The sequence below is a fragment of the Trichechus manatus genome, unplaced genomic scaffold, assembly GCF_000243295.1.
Source record: "Trichechus manatus latirostris isolate Lorelei unplaced genomic scaffold, TriManLat1.0 scaffold00038, whole genome shotgun sequence".
Classification (NCBI taxonomy): Eukaryota; Metazoa; Chordata; class Mammalia; order Sirenia; family Trichechidae; genus Trichechus; species Trichechus manatus.
Window position 1 is genome coordinate 8,267,449 of NW_004443974.1, and position 19,091 is coordinate 8,286,539.

Here is a 19,091-nt window from a genome sequence, read left to right on the forward strand (position 1 = left end):
GTTGTTAACCAATGTCATAAAACAGCATGTGTGTTACTGTTACATGAGAAACTATCTGTTCTGTAAGCCTTCACCTGAAGTACAATAAAATATTAAAAAAAAAAAAAATAACTGAGGCAGATGAAATCATTTACAAATTAGTTTTTAATTTGTTGTATTATCTCATCTTTAGCCTGGTCATTGTTTGCACTATTCTGTTGGCAAATCAACCCTCCTGGTCTCTGTAAACACAAGAGGCATATAGTGACCAGCAGTTCATTCAGCCTTCAGCTAACTGTCCTGTCCAGTAACTTGAGATTTTTCATTGATCCCAATCACAGTCTTTCTAAAGAATTACTGCATATTATAAGACCCCTAAGGTTTGATACTTTGTCTCAGATCAAAAAAATAAAACTCAAACTGACTCAGAAAGCAAAATAAACCAAGAAACAAGTGAATACACAGATTTAATCAATTTAGGCAACGATTAACAATCCAAATGAAGCTTATTTTTCCTCTTTTGTCTCTTGGTCGAGCATATCCTTACCCTATCAGCTACCTAGATAGTACTGGGCATTGCCAAGGCCTAGTGCAGGTATAGTGGTAATAAGTGCTGTGGATGGGAAATAGAATACAATGAACCAATCCTTGACACACTCTACATCTCTTTTCTACACTGCTAGAAAAGGGGAAAAAAAAAAGAAAAGTAAGTCCCTGGAGAAATTCTAGAAGAAAATGTAACTATGGGTAAAACTCCAATTTAAAAAATACAATTACAATGTCCAGTTCTATGTAAATGAGGCTATTTTAAAAGCCTCACAAACAATTGATACTAATACTGCAGTGCTGATTTGGACACAACAAATTCTGTTGAAAGAGAAATTCTCTAAAACAGATATATTCTTAAATGTCTCTTCATTTTGCAAGCTACCTGCTGAATAAAGTTACCCTTTGGAGGAAACTTCAAGCTACATGGTTCCTGCCCCCAAGAATAACAGAAAAGCCAGTAATAATACGATATACAGGGTGCCAAGAGGAAAGGTATCTAACCAAGCATGGTGGAGGGGGGGAGCAGCAGGTGGCAAGAGAAGACAGTGAAAAGGCAGGATTAAAGAAGTCCTCCTAGAAGAGGTGACACCTGATCTGAGTCTTAAAGAACAACAGAAGCCAACCGGAAATAAGGGGAAGAAAAATAGCACAGAAAGGTGAAAGACAAGGCACTACAGCATGGAAGCAGAAGAAACTAAAGTCATTCAGCTAGAGCACAAGTTCAATGGCAGGGAGTGGTGAGAGATGAGGGAGGACAGAGCAACCAACTCATGATGCGCTTTGAGTGTCATGCTAAGGATTTAGGTATTGTCCTGGAGGTAATGGACAATAATTATAGTGTTTAAGCAAGAGGTTAAACTGGTACAACTACATCTGTTTAATACACATATCACTGACAGCAGAATAGAAGATGGGCTGGAAGGGAGAAGACTCTAGGCAAGGAAGTCAATTAAGTAACAATAATCCAAGAAAGAATAAGGAAGGCCAGAACTAAGGCAAAAGCTATAGAGTTGGATGACAGAGTAGACGAAAGACAGCATAGAGAACAAGAAGTTAGACTTGTCTGTCCCCTTCCAGTCCTCTTAATTAACAATTCATTTCCAAAAGCAAAGTATTCATCCATGCTTGGTGAGGGGTAGCCACAGTGGCCCAGAGTAGGTTAAGGACAGTGTCCACACAGGAAGTCTACTCAACATGTGGAGTCAGAATCCAAGCAGTATGGGAATGGTGCCCATGCTATAGGGGCAATCCAACACAGGGTGTCAGAATCCAGGAAGAGTGACAAGGGTGCCCACCCAGGGGAGTGACCCAGCTTAGGAATCAGAGCCCAAGCACAGAGAAGAAGGCATCCACGGGGAATGGCTGCCTGGCGTGGGGTATCAGAGCCCAAGCAGGGTGAGAAGGGTGTTCATGCTAGAAGGTAACCTCGTGTGAGGTGTCAGAGCCTGAGCAAGGTAAAGTGAGCCTCCATACAGAGGCTATCTGGTTACAGGGTATCAGATCCCAAGCAAGATGGGGAAGGCAGGTGGCAGCCAAGCATGGGGTGTCAAAATCCAAGCATGGCAAAGAAGGCATCCACACTGTAGGACCAGCCTGGCATGGGTTGTCAAATTCCAAGCTGTATGAGGCAGGCATCCATGTGAAAGAAGCAGAGTGGCATAGGGTATCAGAGTCCTAGTTGGGTAAGGAGGGCATCCACACAGGGTAGGAGGTAGGGGCAGCAGGGTCATGAGGCTGGTCATGTACAAGGAATTAATCAAATAAGTACACATAATAAGCACAATGGGAACCAGCTTTCTTGCTGCCATAGAAGGAAGTTACAAATATGGAAAGGGAGGCAAAGGGAAAAAAAAAAAACAACCTTAAACTCGTTGCCATCAAGTGGTTTCCAACTCATAGTGACCCTACAGGACAGAATAGAACTGCCCCATAGGGTTTTCAAGGAGAGGCTGGTGGATTAACTGCTGACCTTTTGGTTAGCGGCCAAACTCTTAACCACTGTGCCACCAGGGCTCCAGAGGGAGAAAACCAGAATTAAAATCAGAAATACCACTTTTCAATATACACAGATGGATACAGAAATATAGATGTAAATATGTGTGTGTCCACACACATACCATGTACTTTCTAGCTCTGTCCACTAAGAAGGCAAGGAGCAGCAACACCCCAACAGCAATCAGCACACCCAGTATCCAGATCTTAGCCTTTAAATAGCATTCTCCACTAAAAAGAATTCAGGGCTCCTTGGAGAAATGGCAGATTCCAAAGCTAAGGAAAGAAAAGGAAAAGATGAGCCTGGAACATCTTCTTATGCCACAAGGAAAGAAGTACTCAAAGAATGGAGCCCTGGTGGCACAGTGGTTAAGCACTCAACTGCTAATGGAAAGATCAGTGGTTTGAACTCCATTCCATGGGAGAAAGATGTGGCAGTCTGCTTCCGTAAAGATCTACAGCCTTGGAAACTCTCTGGGGCAGTTCTACTCTGTTCTATAGGGTCACTATGAGTCAGAATTGACTCGACGGCAATGGGTTTGGTTTGGTTTTTTACTCAAAGAATGATGAAGATATGTCAAAACGACACCAGAGCCCCTTCAAGTTGGCTCCTACTGATCAAAGCCGGAATAAATTGAAAAATGCAATTTATTCAAATAACAATGGAATAACTCAATAATAATCTTAAATAAAAATGGAAACAGTAAGTCCATACTCAAATAAACAAACTCAAAATTTAATGAGAAATGGAATACTAATATAATTTCAAAGTACATCCCCCCAATACACTTATTCATTACAATGATGTGAAGAGTTACTTTTTCAATAGAGAATCCTGGCCAACACTATCTTAATCAAGTGATCATCATCAGCAATGGGATAAATCAAAATTGTGCACTATCTGATACGATACAATGAGAACAGCACAGCATCACTTCTATGATACACCCAAATTAAGCCCTATAATCTTCAAAAGTGTCAAGGTCACGAAGTCAAGGAACGACTAAGAACTGTTCCAGACTAAAGGAAACTAAAGAGACATGATTTGAACTTAATGAATCCCTTTGCTTTAAAGAACATTACTGGAACAATTGCCAAAACTCTGAGAATTAGACAGCAGTACTACATCAATATTAATTTCCTCATTTTGATGACTGCATTGTGGTTATATAGGCGAATGACTTTGTTTACAGCAAATACCCACTGAAATATTTGAGGGTGAGGTCAGCAACTTATTCTCAAATGGTGCACGGGATAAAGTTTTTTGCACTGTTATTGCAACTTGCCTATAACTTTGAGATTGTTTAAAATAAGTTTAAACCTTTAACAAAACTTAAAAAAAAAAGTTATTTAGGCTTAATTGGATGTAGGGCGAAAGTCTAGAATGACTTTGAGGTTTCTGCCATTGGTAAGTGAATGGGTACTAATGCCATTCAATAAGACCCTAGAATAGACGGAATAGTTTAGGATTAGGTTTTCCATTTTGTTTTGCTAGGTCGCTAGCAGCTGAGGGGAGTGGTAGAAAGGGAAGAGAGGAATGAATTTTAAATTCAATTTGAGGTGCCTGTGGGGCTCCAGAGCAACTGCTGGCAGAGAGCTGAGGACCCAGGTCTGGCACTCAAGAGAGGAGTCTGCGCCAAAGACACGGATCACCAGTCTGTAGGTGACAGTAGAAACGAAGGTGTGAATAAGATCACACTGGGAGAGTTTATACTCCAACACATTCCAGAAACAATTTGAGATAACTTACAAAAATACCTATAGTTAAAAGGATAAAAAGTATACCTGTAAACTGAGGAAGTATGGACAAAGGGAAAATAAAAGGAGGAAAAACATAGTCAGGTATAATAACAGCATACAAAAATGCATACTAGTATAGTCCTATATAGTTCACAGAGCTAGAAGGCAAACAGGGTTCTCGAACCGTAAGGTTCTTAAGAGCCAACCCGAGGAGAATATTGAACAAAGAGGAGTCTCTAAACACTGCATGAACACCCTTCTACCATATAGTATATGCTTCATTTGTTAGCATTTACTAACAATAAAAACCTAACATTTTCTTTATGAAAGAAAACAAGAGTATACTATTTTCTGTTTGCTATCGAAATAGGCTTATATTTTAACATGATATGAATAAAACAATTCTGATAGTCATTCAGTCATTAAAACATAAATCTATCTGTATCCATGGATTTGTTCTCTTCCTTTATAGGACATGGAATAAATTAGGAATATAAACAACAGTAACTAATATTTACATTCGGTTTACAGTTTGAAAAGCATTTTTATTATACATTACTTCATTCAATCTTATATCATCTAGTGTGACAAACAAGGAAGGTATAGATCTAATTTTACAGATTAACAAATAGGTTCAGAGAGGTTAAATTACTTATACAAAATCACATGGCTAACCAGGAGAAGAATTTGGACTGTAACTCCAGTTTTCAGACTCTACAGTTCACTCATTCATTTATTCATTCATTCATTCATCCATGCATTCAAATATTTATTGAGTGCCTCTTAGAAAGTATTGTCCATTTTGTACCGTTCCTATGAAGAGCAAATAAAAGGACAAGAGAATGTTTACAAAGTGGAAAGCCTATACAAATGTTAGCTATTTTCAAAGTCTCATCATTAGAATCCCTATTTTAAAGATATCAGCCCTTCTTACATTTTCAGGAAGCCAAATATGCTGTGAAAATAGAAAACATGCATGAAATTTTGTTGGAACATACTGAAATATGCATATTTAGGAAGAGAGGCGGGCTAAGATGAAGCTGAATAGGCATGGGGATAGATCATGGGACATCTCATTTGTTCTGCTAAAAAACTTGACTTTAGCTTGTGGTGTCAGAGGACCACAGAAGGGTGTAAGAAGGGCAGTGTTGTGGTCTCAGCTGTATTTTTAAAAGACTGCTGGGATGACAGTGTTAAGTATGGAAGTGAAGGAAAGCATAAAGGCCAGTTAGGAGGCTATCTTAATCAAGTAGGAAGAAGTGGGTACATGCCTGAGCTAAGCATGCAAAGAACTTAACTTTATACTAATTTTAATCTGCAACATTTTGTTGTCTCTGGTATCTAAAGTCCTTGGGAAAATTGAAGCAGGCCAATAGGCCCTTAAAAAGAACAAGTTTTAAACAACCTATACAAGTGCACTATGGACAACTGAAAAACTAAAACAGAATCATTCCTGGGACTTTGTTTCCACACAGAGTTGTACCATATAATTACTATTCTTATTATTCTACAGGGAGCCTACTTTAAAGTCATTAGTTCATTGTTTCTTTTTAATCTGAATGATTCTCAGTAATTAAAGTTTTTATCAGTTACAGAATTCTCTACAGTGAGGTAGAACAGCTGACTTCAGATGCATTATGCTTTAAGCAAAAAGTAACACTCATTAACAAGATTACCTGTTGTGATTAAATAAACACAAACTGTTTGCAAAGTTTGTGAGTACAACAGCATAAAAGTAAAACTTATCATTAGCACAGATCTTATTTTCTTAACTCTTCAAACCCATGTAGAAGACAAGGCATTCCCTCATTTTTCATGGCTTCCCATTTCCTCACTGCATTGCCTAATAAACACGTATACTTCACTTTCTGCTGCTTTTGCTTACTCAGTTTTATCTGCTAATGATGCCTAAGCACGTTGAACAAAACAGCAGCATATGAAAGAAAGTCTATGTTTTCTGCTTTACAGTGCTCACACAGTGTAGTTTCTAATAGTGCATCAGGTCATAAAAGTTGTTTTGTGTGAAAATCATATTAATTATACCTATATAAAGCTTTTTAATCAAAGAGCTAGTAAAGGCTGCAATTAATTTATGGAACCATGAAAAATCTACAAACAGTATCTTATTGATAATATCAGAAAAGAAAAAAAAAGTTTCATCTGGACTTAAACTGCAAAATTCATGTGTAATTTGACTGGTAAGAGTCAGACCACAGACGTTACTAAACTTGGAAGGGATCTTAAAGGCAATCCAGTCTAATGCCTATCATCCCCTCCACCCCCTACTTCAAAATCCCATGTAAAATCTGAACAAATGCTTATGTAGCCTATTCTGCCATCTTGATTTATTTAAGAAAAATTCACCTTCAAATATGAGAACAAATATCCAATTTTCAGTTTGGCAGTTAATTTCAGTCTGCAGTTAAAAGGCACTAGCTGTCAGTCAGATCTCTCACCCAGTTCCCTCCTGAAAAGAAAAACTGACAGATCACAGGAGCTTTCTTTTGTAAACCAATTCTGGAACTTTCATGCTTCTTATTTGTTAGGTTAAAGGTTAAATTGCTGACCTGTGCCCTCCTGCTTAGCGGCCTTTCCCTTTTTCTGTAAAGCTTTATTTTGGGGCTGTATTTACATGGATTAGTCCCTTTTCACGCTAAGAAGGAATCTGTTCACAGCCAAAGCCTTAGTTCTGGTTGTACAAAAAGCAGCCACAATTATTCACCACCAGACAATGACCATATTGTGGATTTACAAAAAACCCACCCCAGCCATGGAAAGATCTGTTCTGGCTGCACAAAACAATAGAAGAAAAATCTTATCAAGCATTCAGGAGAAAGCAAACAAAGCAAGCCCACTGTGAACTTGATGAAGATGTCAAGCTCCTTTAAAATATATATACATAAATCAACAAAGAGAGGTTTTCTTGTAAAGTCTTGGGAGTGAGACTTTTTCTACTCTGAGTTTCCCTTTCTGGTTAAACAGTCAGTAGCAGCAAGACATTGACAGCCAAGACCAGCAAATGCTGCCATTTTCTGAGCACACTTTCAGACACTTTTTTAAATGCACAATGCAAAGAGGCTTCCCTTTCCAAACATGCCCAGTGCAAATGCCAGGCAAATCATTTTCAAGCTAGCACCATACTACACAACCTCTTTCACAGAGGCAAAATTTTTGTCCCAATTTCTAAGGAACATTGGCTACCTCTCCAAGCACTAACTTACTAATTCCTACAAAAATAGGCCATTGGATTTCATTAAACCATAGTTCCAACAGACTTCTTCATTGGACACCCATGAAGCATTATACACACCCTGTTTCTTTGAGGTGGGTTTGAATGATGGTCTCCAGTCACAGAAACAAACATTCACTGGGAATATTTTATGTTTGTAAGGTGAGGACTTCACAGCTGCTCCAAAAGCTAACTCCAGTCCTGAGTCTAAGCTATGTAACAAGACATGAATGAGAACAAATACAAGGAATTTCTCCCACCAACAAGTCTTTAGGTAGATAGTTTCTATTCTCTTTAGACTAACATGACCTAAATCAGTAGACTATCCCACAAGCAAAATAAGAAACTAAAACTTAATCAGTGACAGAAGCAACCTAAGAATCCCTAAAACGTAACTAATTGTGGTAAGTGATGGTACTTTAATTCATTATTGAGTAAAATCTAACAACACAACAAGTTAATTTTTTTTTTTTTTTAAATCTCAGAAAATGGTTCATAAACACCATCCCCTTTAACAAAATTTACCTTTGGCACAACCCTTCTCAGCTCTCTCCCTGGTCTTCTACTTGCTCACTCCCACCCCAAAAAAGGGGGCAATATCAAAGATTTGATCACAAAAGTCCACAAAATTGAAAGTAGTATAATTTGTCTTATTTTAAAAGAGGCTGAACTCACCTGCATAATAAAAGAGAATTGGTTAATCAAACAATAAGACTCCTATGCCGTCATCAAAAATGGATGAAAATGTGTATGATAAACATTATTGAAGGTCTTGCTTTTTCTCATTTAAACTGCACACCAATTGGGATTACGTCAAATGGGAATATTTAGAATTTAAATGTGTGATTATGATGGAGGTGATCTTGTTCTATCTGGTTTTCAAACTTTCTGTCATGTTTTGTCTTTTTTACAGCGTTCTTACTGTGGTAATCAATGTTGTGAAAATGAGACAATTCTGGCCAATGGTCCCACTGAGAGAACTGTGACAACTACAAAAACGTCTACACGCACAGTCAGTGCCCAGTGTCCCAGAAGTTTGCTTACTTTAAATTATGAAATTTAGGATCCCCGAGAAAATTAAGATGGCACTACAAGGACCAGAACACAAAGTAGGAAGTACTTAAACTCCTCACCAACTTCGGGGAGGAATGAGATTAGGGCACAAGCTACACTCAGAGTTGATTCAAATGTAAATGCTCTGCTTCCTCTCAAACAATGATAAACTCCCTCAGAGTTAATAGTTTCTCCCTAAGAGATTCATCTCTCTTTTCAACTTAGGGGTATGTTTTGGAGAAAAGGAAGAAACACATGGTGGGGCTTAGAGCAAAACCTTTTAAATTCTTTGTCATAAAAGCTGGAGACTAAACTACATTTCCTTTACTAATCCTTCCAGCACTTGTTAAACTCGAGTGTGCTGACAACTTTGCCACTGCAATCACAAACTTTTGGTTGTACTAAACTGTATTACCATCTTCCTTGAACACCAAGTGAGAATTTATGCTGCTTTTGCAAACTGCTGAAAGAGGTACTCCCTAGGGAGAAATAACTTTTGGCACATTGCATTGCAAAGCTAAAGTTACAAAAGCCAGCTAAAATATGTTTCACCACACATATAGTCTCTCTCTCTCACACGCACGCATGCACACACCCACACACACCCCAATACATAAACATGCTATGTCCTCTATACAAAGCTGAGTATGGGAGTAGGAACTGTCTTGGAAATCTCTGACTTTAAGTTCATATTAAGTACATGAGTTTCTTTTTTTTTTAAAAAAAAAAAAAAAGGTAGCTTTTCCATTTCATCGGAAATACATTAACAAGACTGCATATTGCTTCACCCAAAAACACAGAAAAGCTTTGTCAAGAGTTTCAAAGACTCTATAGCCCTCTAAGCTATGAAAAATAATATAACTGTTCTTTTGTGTCAGGAGGCTGAAAGAGTGGAAAACAACAATCTGATGTGACAGGAGAAGAAAAGAAACTAACTAGGCACTGTTAATTATTCCAATAGTTAGTATTTTATTTAGTCCTCACAGCAACCCTAAGACATAAGCATTATCAAACACATATTTGCAAATGAAACATTTCAACAAAAAAAGACGAATAACTTCACCAAGCTAGTAAGTTGTACAGCCATGATTCAGACCCAAGTCCAAAGCTCTTTCCACTGCACACACTGCTTCTGCTAGAGCAGACAGTGGGGAAACAGCTTTTTGCGAGACAAATTCCCATGATGCCAGACTACCAGGCAGTTTCCCAGCGGCGGCAGAAAAAGCCTAAAATGCAAAAAGTATGAGCTGCCGCAGAGGCCTGGGGTAAATGCCTCATTGTACTCTGGGAAGTCTGATGGACACTTAATAAATGGAGAGGAAAAGGCAGTCCTCTCCTAGTGAAACGAATGTGAGCATGCCTTCCTTTAAACTTTTCATCCTGAGCACATCTGCTCCTGGAAAAGGCAAAATAACATCTTCCAGGAAAACTGCTGGATAGAAAACTACAACAGAACTCCTGCCTCTAACATAAATGCCCTCCCCCTAGTTCTACCTAAGGATTTCCATTAAAACACAGAATACAGCAAATCGAGCAGTTATTCAATCTACTGGAAATGTGATATTTATCCACAACAAACTTGCAGAGAATAATCAAAATATCAAGGTTCTCTGCATTAAACTGGAGTTCTGTCAACTTGTTCATTCATCCAGCAAACATGTACTGAGTGCCTACTATGTACCAGTCACTGTTCTTAGTGCTGAGGGCACATCAGGGAATCAAGTAAACAAAGATCTCTGCCCTCATGGAACTGACATTCTTAGACTGAGTGCAATCACACAGGATCCCTCAAAGCTGATCAGAATTCGAATGAAGTCATGTCTTTGATAGCTAGAGAGAAAGAGACAGACAAACTATTCCTTCATGGCTTTGCATGTGCTTTTTCATCTGCTTGGAAAGCCCTCACCCATCCCCAACACTTATTATGTAGCTGGCTTATAATAAATATTGCTGAATGGGATGAAGTGTGATATACCAAAATCTTTCAAAACACGAATGGGAAAATGTCACAGGGGTCAGCTTTAAATCTCAACTAAAATTGGCTCTAGACCTGAGCTTTTATCCTGCAGCAGGCCCAGAAAAGTCCAAATAAGACATGAGTCAATTCAGTCTTCATTCAGCAAACACAAAAGAAATGAGGTCCCAGGGATTAAGACTTTTAAAAGGACGGAATTGGACTTTTCTGGGGCTGTTGGAGGCAAGAAAGAAATCTGGTCAAGCCTTCCCAAAGTCCCTGGGCTTAGAACTACCTTAGGACTGGTTCCAATGCCCCGTGAACAAGTGGCAGAATGAGAGTCCACAAGAGAACAAGTAACGTTTCCCCAGTCCAGGCATCTGATGATCCTCAATTTCTAGTTTAATGGATCAAAACAAATCCAACTTAGTTTTCTTTGATAATCATTCAGACTGAGAGTGATGTGTGCTATGATCTATGCCTAATGCTTTATTTTTTTTTTTCTCATTTAATCCTCACAACAACACTCTAAGGTATTATCATCATCATCCCCATTTTAGTTTAGGAAACTAAGACAAGGAGAGAGAGTGAGCAATTTGCCCAGAATCACACAGATATATGAATCATAAGTGGTAGAGCCAATCTGAGCCCAGATGACCCGACTCTAGACACCACGCTCTTAACCAGATTTTGCTAACCATATTGTTGTTGTTGTTGAAGGAAACTTCTATTAACCAAAGTATTTAGTAGGAAGAGGGAATAAATTAAAAGTTTTGCTCAAATGGATTTCTACATCATTGAGGGCCATGATGAAAATATTTTTCGTTTCAGTCTTTGTTGAAAATCTTTCCCAAATACTTTTGTCAGGATTCCTTTCATAGTAAGTACAACCGAACAAACTAGTGGAACTTTCCTTTGATGTTCCAGAAGCCAGTTTCATCGTTCTGAGTATCAGTGATCATTACATAGCACTGTTGCAGACAGAAAACTAGGTCAAGTATGGACTAACCATAGACTATACTATAGAAATGGGCTGTTTTAAGAAATCTCTGAGACCAACTTATTTTCTTGGCATCTGACTCATCTAAATACATAGTTTAAATTAAAAACTCACGTAACTGCGGTTTGATCAGTTTTGTTAAAGTTTAACTGAAGGAAAAAATTTAGGTCGATCATCTGAAATCATTCATGTGTTTAAAGTATGTTTTTCTAGGAACAAATTAGAATTAATCCTACATTTTCTGGGAATAAATTCATCAATTCAGGTAAGTTTTCTTTCATCAAGTACACTTCCTACCTTCATCTTACCATTATTCTAGAACTTAAACTCTTTTAAAAATGAATTCAAATTAATTCTATCAGAAGGAAGATTTAATTTCATAACAACATCACACAATTGGAGGAAGTTTTGTTGTTTGTTTTTGGCTTGGAGTTTGAGGTTTGGTTTGTTTTTAATTTAAGGATAATGTTAAATAAAGTCACCCCAAGAAAATGACTACTTTGTACAGTTATAGTGTCAGGCACCTTAATACATATTGTCTCTAATTTCAAAACAATCTACCAAGTAGATGTAAGTCCCATTTAAACAATGGGTAAACTACAATTCAGTTTAAGTAACTTTCCCAAGGTCAAACAATTAGTAAGTGACAGAAGAAATCTGAACCTAAGTTTCTCTAATTTCAAAGCCTACAGATTTACCATTACATTGTTTTTATTACAGATTATCCATAAAGATACTTAATGACATTTTTATAACCTAGACAGCAATTTATTAGCATCTATTTTCTCCTCAAATAAGGCTTCGTGACAGCAAAAATGTTCTAATGCCTAAGAATGCATTAAAGGTAAGAAAATTGTGTTTTATGTAGAGCAACTTATTAAAGGTTCCTGCTGGGCAAAGCAAGCTCATAGTGTGATATCTTCAGTAAAGCTTTCAGTAATGAAAGCCTTTAAGCAGACTGTGTGTTACAATGCATCATGAAGAAGGAAACACAAAACGTGTTGTGAAACAATACCAAAGTAAGTTCAAAAGCTAGAATACAACATCCTAAAGGTTTAAAAAGAATCTTCTAAACATTTAAAACATGAGGTCTAGTTCCTGTTTAATAGAATTTACACTCCAATTTCCAGAATCTAGCACAGTTGAGCCTACAAAGAATAGATGACTAATTAACGAACTCTTAACTAAAAATTAGACATACGGTAATAAGACCTCAGATAGACTCCTAGGGAAATTGGGCTTATATGGCAGTTTTTGAGAAAGCTAAAGATTTACTTTCTAAGTACAGAAACTTTATCTTAATCATTTTGGTTGTAAATCATCCCAAACTAGATTATATACCTCAATGCTTATTTGAAAAGAATACTTTGAATACAATATTTTCTTCATGGGCGCAATGAACAGCTGTTATTGCCTACATTCTTTTTCTCTTCTGGTAATAGCACCAGATACTCCTCTGAGGAACTACTGTTCCCCAGTCTCAGGCTATAAGATCCAGATAGCAATGAAGAGCCTACATACACACTCCCTCTCCCTGCAATCAACATCTGAGTCACACACCAGAATCAGTGACTGGCTCATAGATAGACACAAGACCCAAACAGGACCTATTACAATCAGCCCTAGGACTATGGCTGAAATTACTGCAAAAGAAACTCTGTTCCCACTGGGGTTGCTAAATTGGTAGACTGTAAGCTTGGAGTTGTTAGTAGATACCTTTGCTATCATGTAGGGAGCACCTGCCTAGCAATAAACCCAACACAGAAGACAGAGAGCCAAGAGACTAAAAATAGTGCAAACCTATACAACTCTGTCTGAGGAAAAATCAGAAAAAAGAATGAAGAAAACCTGAGAATTATATGGGATACAATCAAAAGCACAAATTTTCAAGTGATCACAGTTCCAGAACGGGGGAGAAAACAGAAAACACAGAAAGGATCAATGAACAACTGCAGACAGAAAACTTCCCTAATATCATGAAAGATGAAAAGCTGACCATGCAAAAAGCTCAACGAACCCCATAGAGGGTACACCCCAAAAGTAAATCACCAAGGCACATCATAATCACACTTACTAAAACCAAAGACAAACAAGGAATCCTGACAGCAGCTCAAGAAAAGCAAAAAATCATGTACAGAAGAGAAACGATAATACTAAGCTCAGATTATCTGGCAGAAACCATGCCGGCAAGAAGGCAATGGGATGACATATATAAAACCTTGAAAGAAAAAAATTGTCAGCCAAGAATAATACATCCTGCAAAACTGGTGAAATTAGAACATTTCCAGATAAACAGAAATTAAGGGACTATGTAAAAACTAAACCAAACTTACAACAATTATTAGAGGGAGTCCTTCAATCTGAGAACAAACAACATCAGGCCACAGGCTGAATCTAGGATGCAGGATCATACAAGCCAGATACCAACCTAGGAAATGAACTCTCAAGGACTATCCAAAATCAAAACAATTACAACAGGGAACCAGAGAGGTTAATCGGTAAATGACAACAACATCAGAACAATAAAAGAGGGAATAAACGGTGTAGATATAGAGCCTTCTAATGGAAAGGAAGGCAAAGCAATACCAAGTAATAACAGAATGATTCAAACCTAGGAAGATAGGGGTAAATTTCAAGGTAACCACAAAGAAAGTTAACAAACCTACTCATCAAAAGAAAAAAGAAAAAAATAAAGTCTCAGTAAAAACAAAACCTATAAAAACAAAAGAAATGAAAAAAAAATCCACAAACAAACGGAATTCAGCACAGGAGAGTAAGAGAAACAAAGAAAACATCAGCACCACAAAAACAAACACTACAAAACGACAGCAATAAATTCACACCTATCAATAATTACACTGAATGTAAATGGTCTAAATGCACCCATAAAGAGACAGAGAGAGACAGAATGGATTAAAAAACAGGATCCATCAATATGCTGTCTACAAGAGACACACCTTAGAAACGAAGAGGTAAATTTATTAAAAATCAAAGGATGGAAAAAAATATATCAAGCAAACAGCTACCAAAAAAGAACAGGAGTGGCAATACTAATCTCAAATAAAATAGACTTTAAAACAAAATCCACCATAAAAGACAAAGAAGGTCACTAAATAATGATTAACGGGACGATCCATCAGGAAGACATAGCCATAATAAATATCTACACACCCAATGACAGGGCTCCAAAATACATAAAACTAACTCTAACAGCACTGAAAAGAGAAAGTGACAGTTCCAAAATAATAGTAGGAGACTTCAACACAACTCTCGGTAAAGGACAAAACATCTAGAAAGAAACTCAGCAAAGATACAGAAGACCTAAAGGACACAATCAGCCAACTTGACCTCACTAACATATATAGAATACTACACTCAACAGCTGCAAAGTACACATTCTTTTCCAACGCACGTGGAACGGTCTCCAGAATAGATCAATCTTAGGCCACAGAGCAATCCTCTACAAGATCCAAACCATGGAGATAATACAAAGTATCTTCTCTGACCACAATGCCATCAAGGTAGAAATTAACAACAGGAAGAGTAAGGAGAAAAATGAATTACATGAAAACTGAATGACACCCTACCTACAAACCACTGGGTAATAGAAGAAATGAGAGAGAAAATCAAAAAATTCCTAGAATCAAACAAGAATGAAAACACATCATACCAAAACCTTTGGGACACAGCAAAGGCAGTCCTTAGAGGACAGTTTATAGCAATAGATGCCAACATCAAAAAAGAAGGGAAAAATCAAAACATTAACTACAGAACTTGAATAAAAAGTAAGAGAACAGCAAAAAAAGCCCACAGCCACTATGAGAAAGGAAATAATAAAGATCAGAGCAGTAATAAATGAAATAGAGAATAGAAAAACAATAGAAAGAATCAACAAAACCAAAAGTTGGTTCTTTGGAAGGATAAATAAAATGGACAAACCACTGGCCAGACTGACAAAAGAAAAACAGTAGAGGATGCAAATAACCCAAATAAGATATGAAATAGAGGACATTACAACAGACCCAACTGAAATAAAAAGGATCATAAAAGAGTATTATGAAAAGCTATACTTAACAAATTTGAAAACCTAGAGGAAACGCATAATTTTCTAGAAACACACTACCTACCCAAACTAACACAAAGTGATGTTGAAATTCTGAACAGACCCATAACAAAAGAAGAGACTGAAAAGGTAATAAAAAAAAAACTCCCAACAAAAACAAATCCCGGCCCAGATGGCTTCACTGGAGAATTCTACCAAATATTCAGAGAAGACCTTATACCAGTACTACTCAAACTACTTCAGAACATAGAAAAGGAAGTGATACTTCCCAACACATTCTATAAAGCAAGCATAACCCTGATACCAAAACCAGGCAAAGATGCCACAAAAAAAGAAAATTACAGACCAATAACTCCCATGAATATAGATGCAAAAATTCTCAACAAATTTTGGACAACAGAATTCAGCATCATATCAAAAAAATAATACACCACGACCAAGCAGGATTTATACCAGGTATGTAAGCATGGTTCAACATTAGAAAATCAATCAACGTAATCCACCACATAAATACAAGGAAAGAAAAAAATCACATGATCATCTCAATTGATGCAGAAACGGCATTCGACAAAGTCCAACACCCATTCCTGATAAAAACTCTCCATAAAATAGATATAGAAGGGAAATTTCTCAGCATAATAAAGGGCACTGATGCAAAACCAATGGCCAACATCATTCTTAATGGAGAGAGGCTGAAAATATTCCCCTTGAGAACAGGAACAGAACAAGGATGCGCTTTAACTCCACTCCTATTTAACATTGTGCTAGAAGTCCTACCTAGAGCATTAAGGCAAGAAAAAGAAATAAAGGGCATCAAAATTGGTAATGAAGAAGTTAAACTGTCCCTGTCTGTGGACAATACAATACTATACATAGAAAACCCTAAAGACTACATGAGAAAACTACTGGAACTAATAGAAAGATTCAGCAGAGTAGCAGGATACAAGACCAACATACAACTATCAGTTGGATTCCTGTACACCAATACACAGAACGATGAAAAGGAAAATCAGGAAAACAATACCACTTACAATAGCCCCTAAAAAATAAAATAATTAGGAATAAATCTAACCAGAGATGTAAAAGACCTATACAAAGAAAACTATAAAACACTACTGCAAGAAACCCAAAAGGATCTACATATATGGAAAAACATAACATGCTCATGGATAGGTAGACTCTACATTGTGAAAATGACAATTCTACCTAAAGCAATTTACAAATACAATGCAATTCTGATGCAAAAACCAACAACATTCTTTAAAGAGATGAAAAAACTAATCATTAACTTTATATGGAAAGGGAAGAAGTCCCAGATAAGTAAAGCACTATTCAAGAAGAATAAAGTAGGAGACCTCACACTACTTGACCTCAGAACCTACTATACAGCTACGGTAGTCAAAACACCCTGGTACTGGTACAATGACAGATACACGGACCAATGGAACAGAATTGAAAACCCAGACGTAAATCCATCCACCTATAGTCACCTGATCTTCGACAAAAGCCCAAAGTCCATCAAATGGGGAAAAGTCTTTTTAACAAATGGTGCTGCCAAAACTGGACGTCCATCTGCAAAAATATGAAATAGGACCCATACCTCACACCATACACAAAAACTAATTCAAAATGGATCAAAGACCTAAATATAAAGCCAAAACCTATAAAGTTCATAGAAGAAAAAATAGCATCAATGCTAGAGGCCCTAATACACGGCATTAACAGGATACAAACCATAACCAACAACACACAAACTCCAGAGGATAAACTAGATAACTGGGATCTACTAAAAATTAAACACTTATGCTCATCAAAAGACTTCACCAAAAGAGTAAAAAGAGAGGCGGGGCCAAGATGGCAGAGTAGTCAGATGCTTCTGGTGGACCATCTGACAGCAAAGATCCGAAAAAACAAGTGATTCAATTATATATGGCAATCTGGGAGCCTTGAACATCAAAGGCAGAGCTGAGAAACTGGACTGAGTGGCAGGGGGAGGGAGAGATGGTTCGGAAGCAGCAAGGAGTTACCAGACCTGACCAGGCGAGAGCCTGAGCCCTTCAGGCCTGAGCAGCTCGTGGGTGAGCAGTGAGGCAGGCAAGCAGCCATGCTCGGGAGGCGCGTTTACTGCACCAGGAGAGATCCAGCACCAGAGAGTCTACATGGCCACCCAGAACCAGTGAGAAGCAGCCCTCCACGAAAGATAAGTACTTGCATACAGCCTATCGCATGGATCAAAAACATCCCCCTTAGGAAAAAGCCTCTCTCCCATCTACCTCCCAGCTCCCTGCTCTGCACTGGGTCACAGACCGGTTTCAGCAATTGCTGAGTCCCCTGGGCCGGAAGCAGGATTTGTAACACGCCCAGAGCCATTCTCCCTGCCTTGGAGAGTGAACAACTTAACAAATGGGAAAAAATAAACTGCCAGCTCCCCTAAGCCAGGATGCCAGGGTAGGCAGCGCTCCTTTGCCTAGGCACAGGCATAAGGGATCCAGGGACTCTGCGTACCTTCACCCCTACATAGACTTGTGTGGGCCCATCTGAACAGCATAGGCCCTCATTACTGCAGTACAACAGGGTATATACTGAAACTCTAACTTCAACAGTTTCAGCTGTGAAGTGGCAGGTTCTTGACAGTTGACACTGCTCTGCCCATTAAGTAGGGTCTTTACCTATCCACATGATGGGCCTGAGGACTGATGACTTCACCCATGCCACCTAGCCACCTGTGATAGGGGCCCACAAATAAGAAGTGACCCCTAGTCCTTACACCAAACAGCCTTAGGTGCTCACAGTCCAGCTGCAAACCCCATCCACCTATGCACTCTAAGGAATAGAGACACACCTTCCTCCTGGACACTCAGGGGCGGCCATCAGCACCCCGCCTTGCTCAGAGTGTGTCCCCCTACTGCAGCCATATGCCTGTGCCTACACCAATCATCTATGCCCGTCTAGGACTGTAAGTGACAGCCTACACCACACACTTGGTGGCTATCTACCTGGGCACCTGAGCTGAATCCACATAAGAGGAGTGGGCAGACTCCTGAGCTCACATACCTAGTAACAGATCTAACCACCTGGTGACAGGACATTAGAGCTTCAAACGTGCCAATAATCAAACTAGCTCATACAAGCAGCCTATTTGGGCATATCAAACGAAACAATAAGCTAGGACACAGCAAACAAACATAAAATAAATACACATAATAACTTATTGATGGCTTAGAGACAACAGTCAATATCAAATCACATGAAGAGGCAATCCATGATGGCTTCACCAAGCTCCAAAAATAAAGAAACTAGAAATTTCCAGAGGAGGAAAATTTCTTGGAACAACCAGAGGCAGAATACAAAAGATTAATATACAGAACTCTTTCAAGAAATTAGGAAGGAAATTAAGCAAAATGCAGAGCACATAATAGAGGAAATTGAAAAGATTAAAGAGCATAATGACAAATTTAACAGGCTGCAAAAATCCATAGAGAGACAGCAATCAGAAATCCAGAAGATTAACAATAAAATTTCAGAATTAGAC

General features: G+C 38.2%; 1 protein-coding gene across 1 annotated transcript in view; it reads right to left on the minus strand.

Moving 5' to 3' along the window:
- DENND1A (DENN domain containing 1A) overlaps nt 1-19,091 on the minus strand; it is a 545,605-nt gene that overhangs the window by 473,872 nt on the left and 52,642 nt on the right. The gene's annotated exons all lie outside the window — the stretch shown is intronic.